Source organism: Somniosus microcephalus, chromosome 1 (assembly GCF_052327205.1).
Source record: "Somniosus microcephalus isolate GS21.2 chromosome 1, FLI_Smic_1.0, whole genome shotgun sequence".
NCBI lineage: Eukaryota > Metazoa > Chordata > Chondrichthyes > Squaliformes > Somniosidae > Somniosus > Somniosus microcephalus.
Window position 1 is genome coordinate 260,264,821 of NC_140987.1, and position 16,999 is coordinate 260,281,819.

Here is a 16,999-nt window from a genome sequence, read left to right on the forward strand (position 1 = left end):
GTAGGCTTGCGGCTCCCGAGAGTGTACATTTAGATTAAGACATTTAAACATTCAACATTCATTTGGCTTGTAATACATTAACATAAACATAACCATAATAAAGTGCATTGGCAGATGTGCAGGCTTTAGAGTTTATTTGTGGAGTTCAGTAGGATGACAGCCCTGGGAAAGAAGCTGTTCCTAAATCTGGTCGTTCGGGTGCGAATGCATCTGTAGCGTCTCCCAGATGGCAGGAGGGCGAACAGACTGTGGCTGGGGTGGGTAGGGTCTTTGATGATGGTCCGTGACCTCCGTAAACAGCGTTTCTGGTATATGTGCTCTATGGTCGGTAGCCGGGTGCCGGTAATGCGTTGGGCAGTTTTGACTACCCGCTGCAGGGCTTTCCGGTCATAGTAGCTACAGCTGCCATACCATACTGTGATACAGTTCGTCAGGATGCTCTCTATTGTGCAGCGGTAAAAGTTAGAGAGGATCAGGGGGGACAGGTTACATCCCTTCAGCCTCCTTAGGAAATATAGGCGCTGCTGGGCCTTCTTCACCAGAGAGGAGGTATTGAGGGACCAGGAGAGGTCTTCCGTGATGTGGACTCCGAGGAACTTAAAGCTGTCCACCCTTTCCACCACAGCCCCATGAATGTGGATGGGGGTGTGACTTCCGCCTTTAGGCTACAGTGCAAGCCTGAGTCCTAGGGTTAAGAGCATATTCATTTTCCACTGAACCGTTGGAGGTCATACTCCCACCACCAGCATCACCACCACCAGCATCATCATCACCACCACCGTCAGATTTCTTTTTGTTCATTCGTAGAATGTGGTGTCACTGGGAAGGCCGGAATGTATTGCCCATCCCTAGTTGCCCTGAGAAGATGAAGGTGGTCCTTCTTGAACTGCTGGTAGCAGTTTGATACAACTGAATGGCCACTTCAGAGGGCAGTTAAGAGTCAACCATGTTGGTGTGGGACTGGAATCACATAGGCGCAGACCGGGTAAGTTTCCTCCCCTGGAGGACATCAGTGAACCAGTTGGGTTTTTAACGACAATCTGACCTTTTATTGGACTCTCCCAGAAGATAGTGTATGGTTCTTCTATTTATTCCTCTTCCATCTCTTCTATCTTCTGCACCTTTATAAATCTGCCTAGGTCATTGATTTGGTGCTAGAAGGTACAAGAGACTGCATTGGGGTGAAATGCCTACTGACTTCTTCTCTCTCCCTCTGGACACCTGCCTGGCAACTGCACACCACTTTCCCCCAATGACATGGCTGAGTTTGGGAATTTACCATGTAGGAAATCATCAGTGCAAATCAATAGCATCAAGCTTTGAACAACCAATGTTCTCTGCTACTACTTAATAACATTTAAAAAATATATACATCAAATTGTTCAACCAAAGATAAATCCTCACCTAAGAATGAGGGTAAATAGCGTGGCTGAATTCTATCGCGTCTCATTTCATATGGTTACCATCAGACGTCTAGGAAATAGTGTTGTTGGGAACTATGGACTTGTTAGCTTGACATTTATTGTAAGAAAAACATTTGAGTCTGTTTTAAAGGAAGTAATTCAAGGACATTTAACAAGAGGAAGGTCAATAATTTCAAACTAACAGTTTATGGAAGAGAGGTCACGGTGAACATATTTGCTAGAATTCCTTGAAGATGGAACAGAATTAATGTATAGGGGTAACATTAATGTATAAGGGTAACAACAGATATTATATATCAGGACATTCAAAAGGTATTTGATAAAGTCTCCCACAGGAGACTTGTGGTCAAGGTGAAAACTCTGAATAAAGAAGGATGTTGTGATTATTATGATAATAAATCAGCCTGTAATAAGAAACAAGCACAGATCCATGTTAGTATTCTAATTGGCCAGCTGCAAGAAAAGAAGGTCCCCATTGATCCCGGGATTGTTGCTTTTCACAATGTTTATAAACAAATTTAACCAAGATTTATTAAAACCAAGATTTATTAAATGTTTAGATAGCTTTCAGCCTCAGTGTTGTGCTTAAGGCTGAGCAGAGCTTCAAACCCTACCTACCATCCATCACTGAGGCAGCCTATTTACACCTCTGAGACATTGTCCACTTCTGGCTCCACCTCAAGTCCACTGGCCGCTGAAACCCTCATCCACACCCTTGTCCATCTCCATGCTCAATGGTTCCATTGCTGTGTTAGGCCGCCTCCCAAGTCCCACCATACACAAATTCCAACTCTTCCTGAGCCCCACCATCTGCATCCTATCTCATAAGAAGTACTATTCATCCATCGCCCTAATTTTCGACGAGCACAACTGGCTCTCCATCTCCCAATGCATTGACTTCAAAATCTTCGTCCTCGTCGAAAATCTCTTTGTGGCCTCATTCCAGCCTGTCCCTGCAACTTCTCCAGACCGGTGCTGCTGCTCACGCCCTCTTCTCAGTCTGGACTACTGAGCATCGGTCACTCCGTCATTGGTGGCAGCGTCTTCAGTCGTCATATGCCCACACTCTGGAATTCTCTTCCTAACTCTTCCACCTTGCTACATCTCTCCCCACTTTCCAAAAACGCCCTCAAAAACCATCTCATTGACTACGCCTTTGTTCATCTCCTCCAACAGTTTCCTCCCAGTTCCTGTTCATTGTCCATTCTTCTTGCCCTTTTATGAATTGCCTTGGAATATTTCACTGCGTTAAAGATGCTATACAAGTGTAAGTTTTTTTGTTGCTGGACACCTGGATGACTGGAAACAGTGGCTGTATTAGCAATTCAGGAATACGGAAAAATAGGCCTCTCTTACAACTTTTCAGGAAAAGAGGAATTTTGGTCCCATTATTACTAAAAATGGGATTACAAATCTCAAGGTCCATCACTAAATAAGGAAAGTAGGTGGTTGGTGGTCTGGAGCACAGTGAAGTCTTAGCTGGTGCAAAGCTTGGTTTGCTCTTGATGAATCCTTTAGAAGATGAGACATTCTACAAGCTCACAGAAGATTTGGAATAGTCTTGAGAGAAGAGTTTGCTGCTCATCAGCAGAGCTGAGAAGAGTCACATTTACATATATAAAAGTAGGTCGTACAGCTGACTTCTTTTTCCTGCAATAGATATAAGGAACTAGGTCTTGCCTGGGGCAGTGACTGACCACTAATCAGTCAAACTAGTTATGGAGCCTGATCCCTTAAAAACACTGAACTTTTAATAGCTAAACACACAGAATGATTTTGCTGTTATTAATGGCTTAAAGATCAAGTGGAATATTACCACTCAGGAGAACCTGACACAGTTATTAAAGGGCCAATGAGCAGTTTGAAGTCTAAATTATTATTTATAGATGACTTGAGGCAGGAAGGAATCCTACAGAGTGCGGAATTATTGACAACAGAAACTAGGAAGAAGCTTACAGCTGCAAGATAGGCCTCTTCAGGGAAAGTAATGTCAAACAGTAACATTCAAGAATGACAAAGCATGTTATCATAGAAGGAAACTATATAAGTTTTAAAAAACATTAGCTTGTGCAAGGAAGTCAGAAATAATTGGACCTTATAAAACCCTTCCTCGAGAAAATTAGATAACAATCGGGGTAAGCTAGAAAGTGCAATCTTGGTAAGAAACAGAAGGAAATATAACAGAATCAAGTATAAAATGTTAAGGTGCATCTTTTAGTATTTTTTTGGTTAAATAAACAACAACAACTTGCATTTATATAGTGCCTTTGACGCAGTGAGGTGTCCCAAGGTGCTTCACAGGAGTGTTATCAAACACAATTTTGGCACCGAGCCAGGTGACCAAAAGGACAGATGACCAAAAGCTTGGTCAAAGAGGCAGGTTTTAAGGGGCATCTTAAAGGGGGAAAGAGAGGCGGAGAGGTTTAGGGAGGGAATTCTAGAGCTTGGGGCCAAGACAGCTGCAGGCACGGCCACCAATGGTGGAGCGATTATAGTCAGGGATACGCAAAATTTGGTTTTGTTATATTTTATTCTGTTTCTTATCAATATTGCACTTTGTAGCATTCCCTGATTGCTTTCTAATCCTTCTCTTGTGGCATGGTCTTAGAAAATCATTACAAGAGAGGATGTTGTTCCAGACTAGGCTGAAGTCATCAAGGCTGAAGGAAGAGAAGGAAGATTGGAAAGCCGGAATCTCTGGCCTAGATATTTCTCTCTAGCCCTTTTTAAATGTTATTTTAAATTTCTCATGTTGCCTAGTACATACGATTGCACTCAGCAAAGCATCCCTTTCATTTCATAACAGGTCTGCCTCCTGAACAACACTGGATGCAACAGCATTTCACAGCCCAGTGTTGCTAAAGCGTTAATAATGGAAAATATGTTGAATGACATTTTCCCATTGTTTTGCTATACTATAGGAACAGGAGGAGGTCATTCAGCCCCTCGAGCCTGTTCTGCCATTCAGTTAGATCATGGCTGATCTGTATCCTAACTCCAAATATCTGCCTTGGTTCCATAACCCTTAATACCCTTGCCTAAACAAAAGCCTTAACAGCTTTTTTGGGGGAGAGTGTTCCAGATTTCCACTAGCCTTTGTGTGAAGAAGTGCTTCCTGACATCACCCCTGAACGGCCCAGCTCTAATTTTAAGGTTGTGCCCCCTTGTTCTGGACTCCCCCCACCTGAGGAAACATTTTCTCCCTATCTACCCTATCAAACCCTTTAATCACCTTAAACACCTCAATTAGATCACCCCTTCATCTTCTCTACTCAAAAGGTATATAAACCTAGTCCATGCAACCTGTTCTAATAATTAAACCCTTTTAGCCCCAGTATCATTCTAGTGAATCTGCACTGCACCCCCTCCAAGGCCAATATAACCTTCCCCAATCAACATCACAAACAGATTTTCTGGTCATTATCACATTAATGTTTGTGGGAGCTTGCTGTGCGCAAATTGGCTGCCGTGTTCCCAACATTGCAACAGTGACTACACTTCAAAAAAGTACTTCATTGGCTGTAAAGCGCTTTGGGCCGTCCGGTGGTCATGAAAGGTACTATAGAAATATAAGTGTTTCTTTCTTGAGGTAAGGTCCCCAGAACTGAACGTAGTGCTCTATAAATAGGGTCTAACCAGAGCTTTATGCAGCTGTAACATTCCAGCCCCTTGAGATAAAGGCCAACATTCCATTAACCTTTTTAATTATTATTTGTAGCTGTCGACTAGGTTTTAGTGACTTCTGTTCTTAGACCCTTAAATCTCTCTGCTCCTTCACAGTTCCTAGCTTCTCACCATTTAGAAAATACTCTGATCTATCTTTCTTAGGTCCAAAGTGGATGACCTCACACTTTCCCACTTCCCATCTGCCACAGTTTTGTCCACTCACTTAATCTATCAATGTCCCTTTGCAAATTTCTGCTCCCGTCTATACTATTTACTGTGCCTCCCAACTTGGTATCATCCTCCCAAAATATAACGGTTGCTGTCACTTCCAGCGGGAAATTCTTGGGAAGTGGCAACAGCTGCTGGGGAACCTGGCAGAATGTCTCCCTCCCAAACCACTGTTTGTATTCCACTGTGTACATGCCTGGACATGCCTCGGCTGACTCCTCCCACAAGTCCTAGTATAAAGGTGACTGCTCCCCAGCCCTTTGTATTTCTGGACCGGTCGACCATTCGAGGCAGACCTTCATTCTTTTGTTAATAAAAGCCTTTAGTTACTCTCTTAACTCTCAGTCTTTTATGAGTAATTGATAGCGCATCAATTCCCAGCTCCCTTCCACCCTGAAACCATCCCAAAATGGGCGGAGAGGCAAAGGAAAGTGATGCAGGCTGCCATTCAAGAATAGAGAGAGAAAAAAAACAAGTCAAATTAGCATCACAGCAAGGTTCACAGATCCAATCCTCAATGCTAGGTTAGAGTGTGAGTGAAATATTTAACTCCATGAATGATAACAACTTTCCGTGTACCTGGCTCACCACGACTTTGCCAAGTGAGTCTCGTGCTCTACACAGATGATGCAGCTATAACATGAAGTGGTGCTTTTCTGATTTGCCGCTGCCAATGCAGAGCTTAGGCTGCCAGCTTCACATATCAGAGATAAGGGCACACATAACTCCGCTTTGTTTGACTGTTGCCTCTGGGTCAGAAGGTTGTGGGTTCAAGTCCCATTCCAGAGACTTCAACAAAAAAAAGCTAGGCCGACCCAAAGGCGGTGGCCAATTTCCTATGGCCCCTGCTGCAATCACCAGTTATTGTAAGTGGTTTTGCCCCGCCCGTAGCGAGCACGCATACCCTCTTACAAGTTCTGGACAATGGGGATTACTTGTTAAATCCGTGAATCTTGATGTAAGGTGTCCTTCAACAAATAGACAGAGACTGCAGAGAAAGAATCAACAGGTGTTTACTGGGTGAGGGTTACTCTAAAACTAACAGTACAGATCCCGACTCAGGGTTATATACAGGTGTGGTCACTGCCGGTACTACAGTATACAGGAGCTGTAAAAAGTAGTACTCCGCTTAAAGGTACATACACTACAATTCCTCCCCTTTTAGATTAACAGTACCATAACATTCATTTAACAATTAACACTTTTAACATGCAACATTAACTGAAAATAGTCCATTTATAAATTCAGTCTTTGGGGCGGCTTCCTGATCCTTTCTGGATAGCGCCTTTCCTGAGTGTCTTGCTCTTGGTGCGGAGGCGATTCTGGCCCCCTGTCGTCGGTTGCTTCATCAGCTTCTGATGCTACTGTTTCTGGGGTAGATGCTACCTGTATGTCGGGTTCATTACCAGGTACGCGAGACATGCAGTTGACTCGTTCCTGTGACGCTAGGATCTGGTCGACATGGCGTCTTACAATGTTCTCCCCAACATCCACTGTGTACATTAGTGGCCCCTGCCATGTGCATATCGTTCCTGGTTGCCATTTCTCTGTTCGGTAGTCGCGGGCCAAGACTGATTGCCCTACATTGAAGCTCCTTGTCGGCTTCTCATTGATGTGCTGGAATTGCTTATTCTCAACATTCCTTCGTACATTTGGTCTGAGCAAATCCAGACGAGATCTCAACCTTCGGTTAAAGAACATCATGGCCGGGGTCTGGTTGGTAACTGCATGTGTCGCATTTCTGTAGGCTAACAGGAAATTGTCCACCTTATGCTGCAGTGGAATGTCGTCATCGCACATGGCTCTTACTGCCTTTTTAAAGGTTTGTACGAACCTCTCAGCCAATCCATTTGTGGCTGGATGATACGGGGCGGATGTGTAATGCCTTACCCCATTCCTTTTCATAAATTTCCGAAACTCTTCGGACACAAACTGTGGTCCGTTATCAGAGCAAATCTGCTCTGGCAAGCCGTTCCTGGCAAATATGGTCCGTAGGACTGCAATCGTTTTCTCCGTGGTGGTGGAGGACATTTTGATCACCTCAGGCCATTTCGAGTGTGCATCCACGGCTACTAAAAACATTGAGTCCTTGAATGGACCAGCAAAATCAATATGCACCCGTTGCCATGGAGAGGAGGGCCACTCCCATGGGTGTAGAGGGGCATGTGGTGGTGCATTTTGGACCTTCTGGCATCCTGAGCAGCTCTTTGTCAGGTCCTCGATTTGCTGATCGATCCCCGGCCACCACACATAAGCCCTAGCAAGGCTTTTCATTTTCACCCCTCCCAGATGGCCTTCGTGAAGCTCATTGAGCACTCTCTCCCTTAACTTGGGTGGAATTACCACTCGGGATCCACACATCAAGGTCCCCTGGCATACTGACAGCTGTTCTCTTCTGGATGAGAATGCTGGCAACAGTGAGTCGCCATGTGTTGGCCATCCCTTCACCGTCAAGTCATATACCCGAGACAGTGTCGGGTCATTTCGGGTCTCCTTCTCTATATCCGCATTCGTTACTGGCAAGCGTTCAATTTTAGTCGAATAAAATATTTCGACAGGGTCCACTGCTGGTGCTTCCTCCGCAGTAGGCAGTGGCAGGCATGATAGCCCATCAGCGTTTCCATGCTGTTTCGTGCCCTTATACTCCATTTCATATTGGTGCGCCCCTAGAAAAAGGGACCCTCTTTGTAGCCGTTGCGCAGTCATCACCAGAACTCCCTTCTTTGGATTAAAGATGGAGCCAAGTGGTTGGTGGTCGGTCAGCAAGGTGAACTTCTGCCCGTGCAGATAGTGGTTGAACTTTTTCACTCCCCACACTAGGCTGAGGGCCTCCCTGTCAATCTGGGCGTAGTTACGCTTGGCTGAGGTTAGTGACCGAGACGCAAAGGCTACTGGCCTCTCCGAGCCGTACGGGAATTTGTGCGACAGCACCGCTCCAATACCATATGGTGATGCATCACACGCCAACCGAATTGGTAGTGCTGGGTTGAAATGAGCCAACAGCTCTTTTGACGTGATCAATTCTTTGCACTTCTGGAAAGCTCGTTTACATTCGTCATTCCACTTCCATGGTACCCCCGTTTGCAGTAGGGTGTTCAGTGGGTGTAGTACTGTAGACAAATTCGGCAAGAACTTATGGTAGTCATTCACCAGCCCGAGGAACGACCTCAGTTGTGACACATTTTCCGGTGCTGGAGCCTTGACTACTGCCTCAATCTTTTCAGGGGACTTATGTAACCCCTCTTCATCAATAACGTGGCCACAATACGAGATCTGCTTCTGGAAAAACTCGCATTTGTGGCGATTAGCTCGGAGCCCATATTCCTTCAATCTAGTGAGCACCTGCTCCAGGTTGGCGAGGTGATCACTGTCATTTTCGTCCGTGACCAGGATGTCGTCCAAATAACACTGGGTCCCTGGAATCCCTTGCAGGACTTGATCCATTGCCCTTTGCCAAATAGCCAGAGCTGATGCTACCCCGAACACCAGCCGGTTGTATTGGTAGAGACCTTTATGAGTATTGATTGTGAGGTACTGTTGCGAGGCTTCTTCTACCTCCATTTGCAGGTACGCCTGGGCCAGATCAATCTTAGTGAAGCGTTTTCCTCCAGATAGCGAGGCGAAAATATCTTCAATCCGCGGAAGCGGATATTGTACCGTGTGAAGGATTGGGTTCACTGTCACCTTAAAGTCCCCACAGATGCGAACCTTCTTTGGTTTCCCAGGCGTATTACTCAACGACCTCTTCATTACAGGAACGATGGGTGTAGCCCACTCGCTCCAGTCCACTTTGGACAGTACTCCTGAACGTTCCAAACCTTCCAGCTCTGCTTTGATGGCTGGGCGGATCACATAAGGTACCGGTCTGGCCTTAAAAAACTTTGGGCTTGCATTTTCCTCTATTTTGATCGTCGCTGTTATGCCTTTTAGTGTTCCGAGTCCCTGCTGGAACACTTCTTGTGCGTCAGTTAGCATTTTTGACAGTCGTCCAGGTGTGACGTCGTCATCCTTTTTGGCATCTACAGTCAGTGCTTGTATGGAATGCCAATCTAGCTGTATCTTCCGGATCCATTCACATCCTAGTAGTGGTGGTCCTCCATCTGGCAATACATATAGGTCCATTTTTGGTGTTTCCTTGCCGTTATATATAACGTTCACCCTTATTTTTCCTTTGGGGTAGACTTTTTGCCCCGTGTACGTCTTCAAGACAATCTCTGTCTCTCTCAAGGGTATGTGTGAGAATAGCCGCTTGTAGTCCCTTTGGTTTATGACTGTTAGGGCTGATCCTGTGTCCAATTCCATTTTCACTTGGACTCCGTCTATCTTGAGCGTGACCCAGATAGTTTGGTGATCCTCCATTTTGATTACATTATGTAGTTTCAGACAACCCAGCTCCTTGCTTCCGGAGTCTATCACTTTTCTGTTCGTCTGAACTACTCTCCGTCACCTTATGTACCTTTTTGTACTTCTCCTGTGGAGATTTCTTGCTGCTGGTTTTCTTTCCCGACCTGCAGACTCTTGCTATGTGTCCTACTTCTCCACACTGTCTGCACACTTGGTCCTTGAACCAACAATCCTTATGGTCGTGTGTTGTTCTGCCGCAGCGATAACAATTCACTGCTCCATATGACATTTCATTTGTGCCATATTCTTGCGGTCTCCGTTGTATCTCTGCAGCGCCCTGTGCAGCTGCTTCGTGTGATACTGCCATGCTGAAAGCCTTGTCCAGCGTAAGATCCTTTTCTGATAGAAGCCGTTTCTGGGTTCCTTCACTTTGAAGCCCACACACAAACTTGTCCCTTAAAGTATCTGCTAGTCCCATTCCAAACTGGCAGTGTTTCGATAGCTTGCGCAGTTCCGTTAAATACTCAGCATTACTTTCGTCTTTATGCTGGTTCCTTTTGTGAAACTTAAATCTTTCTGCTATCAGCAGCGGTGTGGGGCTTAAGTGGTCCTGTAGGATTGCCACTATGCTTTCAAAATCCTTTTCCACTGGCTTCTCTGGGATTACTAGGTTTCGCAGTAAGCCATACGTTTTTGCACCCATGGAATTCAACAATACCAGTGCTTTCCTGGCATCTGGCACTTCATTCGCCTTGCAGTACACTTCTATGCGTTTTACATATGTCGCCCAATCTTCGACTTCATTGTCGAACGCTGTGACACTGCCACTCTTCGGCATCCCTGGGTGTGGTTAGACTGGCTTTAAATGGCGTCTCCCGCGCTCTCCCTTCTTCTCCACTGGCTCAAAATGACGTCTCCCGCGCTCTCCCTTCTTCTCCGCTGCGGCTAAAATGGCATCTCCCGCGCTCCCCCTTCTTCTCCGCTGCGGCCCAAATGGCGTCTCCCGCGTTTTCCTTTCTTCCCCTGCGGACGCTGCTCAGCCCTTGAACACCGGCCGCGCTCTGCGCGTTTTCCTGCGCGCCTCTCTCGTTGACGCCGGTCGTCCACTACCCCGGCTGTGCCCTGTGCGCTTTACCCTCTCTCGTTGACGCCGCTCGGTCTTCAACCCCAGCTGCACCCTGTGCGCTTTACCCTCTCTCTTACCCGTCGACGCTGCTCGGCCTTTTTCTGTGCCGTCGGTCGGCTCCCGCCGCCGCTGTCTGGGAAGGGTCTGCGCCGTGCCTGCTGCCAGCCCGCTGCGCTGGATCGTCGCGACTGGAGAACCAAGCCCAGCTCTCCACAGCCTCCTCTGCGATGAGTTGCAGGTAGGTTTGAATCCACTCGTCGCCACTGTTAAATCCGTGAATCTTGATGTATGGTGTCCTTCAACAAATAGACAGAGACTGCAGAGAAACAATCAACAGGTGTTTACTGGGTGAGGGTTGCTCTAAAACTAACAGTACAGATCCCTACTCAGGGTTATATACAGGTGTGGTCACTGCCGGTACTACAGTATACAGGAGCTGTAAAAAGTAGTTCTCCCCTTAAAGGTACATACACTACATTACGGAGGACAGATTTGAACATGGCAGCGTTTTCGGGCTCACCCATACAGTGTTTATTAAGGTTAACAAAAACCACTCCACTCGCATACAGTACGAGCACTGTGAACACAACAGTACAGTTTAAAACAGTACAACCCTGACTTGTCCAACAAGCCCCTGCCGTGCTGACTTACCACGGCCTAAAAACATCCTCCCGTGAACTAAACTATCACAGGACCCTCCCAACGCTAAACCCTCTCTGGTTTGGTAGGAACATACAGGCACCCCCTCACACAGCTACGTGATCTTGTAGGTGTGTAGGCTTGGCAATGCTCACCTAGATTGCCCTTTTGATCTTGCTTGCAGCTTACTCCCGTACGTCTCGGCTACCTGGTTCCGTACCAGCCTTGCGGCATGCGAGTCCCAGCCTTAGTCGAAGTCCGTCCCGGTTGGAAGAGCAAGGCTCCGCTCCTCTCGATGTTCCGTCGTGTGGAGGGCAGGAGAGCGAGAGAGCGAGCTATCCAAACTGCTCCCTTTTATACCCCTCCAATACACAGACCGCAGCCTGTGGTATTAATGGACACATGGCCTGGGGGGATGGTTTTCAATGTCTTGAATGGTTTGAATGGTTTTTGATCTCTTTTCAATCTTCCTGCCAATTAACTTAACAAGTTCATCTTGACTAGAACAATGAGTCGTCAGCCTTGTTAATCAAGACTTGGGAGTGGGCCTCATTGTACCCAAGGACAGTTTGTTTCCATACGAATGAGTCATCTCCAGCTTGGGTGGTTTTTCACTGCTCCCCCCCACCCCCCAAACAGCCTGTCCAGTTTTTAATAAGGGTTCAAATCTAAAAATCCATGAAGTCTGCGCCGACTGCTACAGACCCACCCAGTGCTGTACTGAGGGAGTGCTGCACTGTTGGAGGTGCCGTCTTTTGGATGAGATGTTAAACTGATCTCTCTCTCTCTGCTCTCTGCTCTCTCAGATGACATTATTTCAAAAGAGAGCAGGGGAGTTCTCCTCGGATCCTGGCCAATATTTATCACTCAATCAACACCAGTAAAACAGATTATCTGCTCGTTATCTCATTGCTGTTTGTGGGAGCTTGCTGTGCGCAAATTGGCTGCCCCGTTTCCTACATTACAACAGTGACTACACTTCAAAAAATATTTAATTGGCTGTAAAGCGATTCGGGATGCCTTGAGGTTGTGAACGGCGCTATATAGATGCAAGTCTTTCTTCTTTCTTTCTATTTTAATCAATGGCAGACTATTTCCAGTATGTGCTACTGTCAAGCAAGGTTCCTTAACTTTCCCCAATACTGAGCTACAACAGGGGTTAAGTAAATTATTGTTCGCGGTGTGACGGGTGGAGACCAGCGGGGCGGTCTTCTGACTTCGCCTCGGCTGCCAGAAATGCATTTCAGATATTCATTCATGTGCGGCACACACTTTTCTTACCATTTTCTCAGAAAATCACGTGCAGCAACAAAATGGTACAATTTTAAAGGGGTTGGAGGAATAGAGAGATTGAGGGTTTAATGTACAGAAATCTTTGAAGGTGGCAGGACACGTTGATAAGGCTGTTAAAAAAGCTACGTGTAAGGCACACCGTTTTCTGATCAGAAATTCACATGCAGCAAGCATCTGAATTTCCAATATGAACTCCTGCCACGTGAGGACCTGTCCCCTTATCCTCTCCCCCTCCCGCTCCCACCTGCCCCCATCCCAATGGTAGGGCAAAGTAAAAAATTTGCCCCCTTAGATGTAAATAAGAAGAAAAATATAATTTTGCAGTTAGGAACACAGGGATTGCTAGACGAGAAAAGAACAAGGTCCTTCTAAAATAAAAACAGAAAATGCTGGAAACACTCAGCAGGTCAGGCAACATCCGTGGCGAGAGAAACAGAGTTAACGGTTCAGGTCAGAACTGGAAGATGTTGGAGATGAATACCTTTTAAGCAAGTGCAGAGCCAGGGGAAAGGGGCTGGGAGCAGAAAAAGAACAAAAACAACATAGGTCTGTGATAGGCTGGAGGACGGGAGTAATTAAGTGACAAAATTGATGATGGTGCAAGGCAAAATGCGGTGATAATGAGACAAGCAAAGAAACCAAAGTTGGATCGAAAGGAAGTGTAAATGGTTACAGCAGAATAGCAGAGGGAGAGGTAAGCATAGACACTCTGGCAAAGAGAAAGAGATCAGGGAGGGGACCTGTGTAGAACTGGAACAAAGAATGTCCATCTAGTTTGCTTCCACAATCCTGGCACTTGCCTGATACATTCCTATGTTCCTTCCTACAAAATGGAGTTGCTGACTAATCACAGCAATCAATCTCTATCAATTAGTCTACAACAGACCCAGACGTGAGGCGAGGAAAACCCCCAGTGGTGGAGAGCCTTGGAAACCATAGGTCCAACGTCACCTGTTCCTCCCGAGCATGTTACATTTAACCACATGTCATGTCTCAAATTGCTCATATACCATATCACAAAATGTTATTTTCAAATAGGATCAATTAGAAGGGAATGAGATTTCTGTTTTAGAGGGTCACGCCCAATGCTGTCCGATCCTGGACCTGCAATAAAGATAAAATAAGGGAAAGGAGCTTTGCCACGTTAACTGGGGCCCTGAGGTTTAAGGGAAATATACATGAGGAAGAGGAGGAGAATTAGAAGAAGCTCTCTTTAACAGTGTCTACAAGTTTTATATGCGGCTTTAATGTGGGTTTATTCCGCTAACTTCCAACTTGAGAATGTCCAGAATATGTTTGCCTCTGTCCTTGGCTCATGTGTTGGAGCACAAACTGCATGACCTCAGTCAGCACTAAAGGGAAACTCCATCTCTTAAGTTATTAGCTGAGGGCGTGTGGGCTTGAAACTGTCAGGCTGTCAGACAGCTGTCTAATGAAGGTGATACAGTACAGAGAACTTTCCACGGTTCAACTTTGTTTAAAAACTCATTAGTGAGGCAGGGTTGGGGAATATATGGAAAAATCTTGATGTAGCAAGTATTTATTTTCTGAAACTATTAATCAAGCAAAGATTAGAAGATATTTATAATCAAGAGGATAGTGGAAGGAATTAAAACACAGAAATTTGCCCCAACTATTTAATTAAAATCTCAAATCATAAAGAGAATTCCATTCTATTTCGAGCTGTCAGAACTGGCTATGACTGAAGGAAGATCCACTCTATGAGGAATTAGCTTAATATACTGGAGTTCATCTATGTAATTACAATTCCTATGGGCGGTACATAACTGTAGCAATAACACCTCTCATATCGAAAAATTTCACATCTTAAAAGCCATCACATGACACAAAATTGTGACTAGCTTAAATAACTGCTATTTATTAAATTAACAAAGCTGATTAGCTCAACTTTAGGTGTCAGCCGTGGCTCCGTGAGTAGCACACTCGCCTCGGAGTCAAAAAGTTATAGGTTCAAGTCTCACTCCATAGACTTGGGCAGACACTGCAGTTGTTGCACTGTCAGAGGTGCCGTCTTTCGGATGAGACATTAAGCCGACGCCCCAGCTGCTCTCTCAGGTGGACGTAAAAGATCCCATGGCACTATTTCAAAGATGAGCAGGGGAATTCTCCCCGGTGTCCTGGCCAATATTTATCTCTCAATCAACATCACCATTATCACATTGCTGTTTGTGGGACCTTGCTGTGCGCAAATTGGCTGCACTGTTCCCTACATTACAACAGTGACTACATTTCAAAAGTACTTCATTGGCTGTAAAGTGCTTTGAGATGTTCTGAGGTTGTCAAGGACACTATATAAATGCAATTCTTTCTTATTTTAAATGACCAAACAAAGCATTTCACAGCACCAATCTCTGGACAAGTGATAAAGGCAGCCATTATAATTTACAACCTGTATGAAAGATATCTGTTTAACATCTAATCCGAAAGAAGGCCCCTCTGACAGTGCAGCACTTCCTCAGTACTGCACCGGAGTGTCAGCCTGGATTATGTGCTCAAGTCTCATGAAGTGGGGCATGAACCCACAACCTTCTGATGCAGAGGTAAGAGTGCTATCCACTGAGCCACGGCTAACACCCAAAATGGAGGGTTTACTTTTAATGTTAGCTGACACAAGAACAGATTGCAGTTGGAGATGACTAGGAAGAAGACTGATAGTAAGAAAATTGATCCTGATGATAGCACAAAAACCTTCCAAGAGCAATTTTCTAACTATCAGTCCTCTTCCTAGTTGTCTCCAACCTCAACCTGTTCTTATGTCAATGAATAGTATAAATGAAGGATTGCAGTGAAGTATCAAAATCCTTGCAATAGCCTGATGGATACTTCAACCATCATGGTTCAGTAAGGGGTAGAGTCCACACCACTTGTACCATCCACGCTTATTGTGGGATACAGCACAGCAGGAGGCCATTCGGCCCAATGCGCCTGTGCCAGACTACTATATCAGACAAACGGCGCCAACCATTGGCCATTACCACTGAAGTCAATTGCAAGGGCACCACCTACAGCACATTTAGCACGCCGGTTATTTCGGGCAGTGGTGGGTCTAACGCTGATTGTCACTTTTGTGATACTGGAGTGTGTGACCAGAGACAGGATACGAGAGGTGGAAGCTTTGCCATGTGAATGATCACCAGTTGCCACCAGTCATCAGGATGATGCTGTTAACTTTTATACTCTTGTACACTGCACCAAAGCTTTCTCTGCCATAAACGATTAATGGTATCTACTTTAACAATATTGTTTAATTTGCCCTTTTAAATGTTTTTGAATCGATTCGCTCAAAGTACTTTAAGAAAGAAACGCAACATCTCTGTTCTCTCACGACTTACCATCCATTGCGTGTAGTGAGCAAGTCGCGTTAACACTTGCATGCCCATTATAAGCGGTGGGGATTGTGGTTGAATCTGTATTCAAAGGACAGTAGTTTGGACAATGACACCATTGTTTGGGGTGAAGTTCATCAAGCTGGAGAAATGCTGTGTGAAGCTTCACGGTTAGTATCCCATAGAACGTCTTTGGATTGATACAGAATGTTGAGGTGCATTTACAGCAGCTCTTGTGTCCTTGGCATAAAGACAGAGGCCTGGCTTAAGTGCTAGCAACTTTTCCAATGGAGGGCATGATCTTGAAGCGGTAATACAAGCTGGTCAGATTTCCTTGATGTTGTAGTTGATTGACCCTGGCATGGAGTAGACCATCACCTACCAGTCCACTGGTCTTCGCAAGTACTAGACTCCTCGAGCCAGCGATGTGTTTGCTGTGCTGGTGGTCAGAAAAGGCTATAATTTATACATGTCCTGAATAAAGGAGATTGTTCTCCCATGAGAAACCTTGCAAGGCCCCTGCCATATAAACAATGACCAGTTTGGTTTCTGGTGATAACTAATTGGTGTGAAAAAGGTGAAACAAATGAATCAAAAAGTCCATACAGATGTTACAGCACAGAAACCGGCCATCCGGCCCAACAGATCTGTGCCGGTGTTTATGCTGCACACAGCCTCCTCCCGTCTTACTTCAGTTCACCCTATCAACGTATCCTTCTATGCCTTTCTCCCTTATGTACTTGTCTAGCTTCTCCTTAAATACATCTATGCTAGTCGCCTCAACCACTGCATGTGGTAGCGAGTTCCACATCCTCACCACTCTCTGAGTTTCTCCTGAATTCCCTGTTGGAGTTATTAGTGACTATCTTATATTGATGGTCTTTAGCTACGGACTTCCCACAAGTGGAAACATCCTCTCTACGTCTACCCTA

At 45.4% G+C, this 16,999-nt stretch overlaps 1 protein-coding gene across 1 annotated transcript in view; it reads left to right on the forward strand.

Annotated features, from left to right (window-relative positions):
- The window catches only part of musk (muscle, skeletal, receptor tyrosine kinase), a 216,861-nt gene that overhangs the window by 171,280 nt on the left and 28,582 nt on the right, over positions 1–16,999 (forward strand). The window lies entirely within an intron of this gene.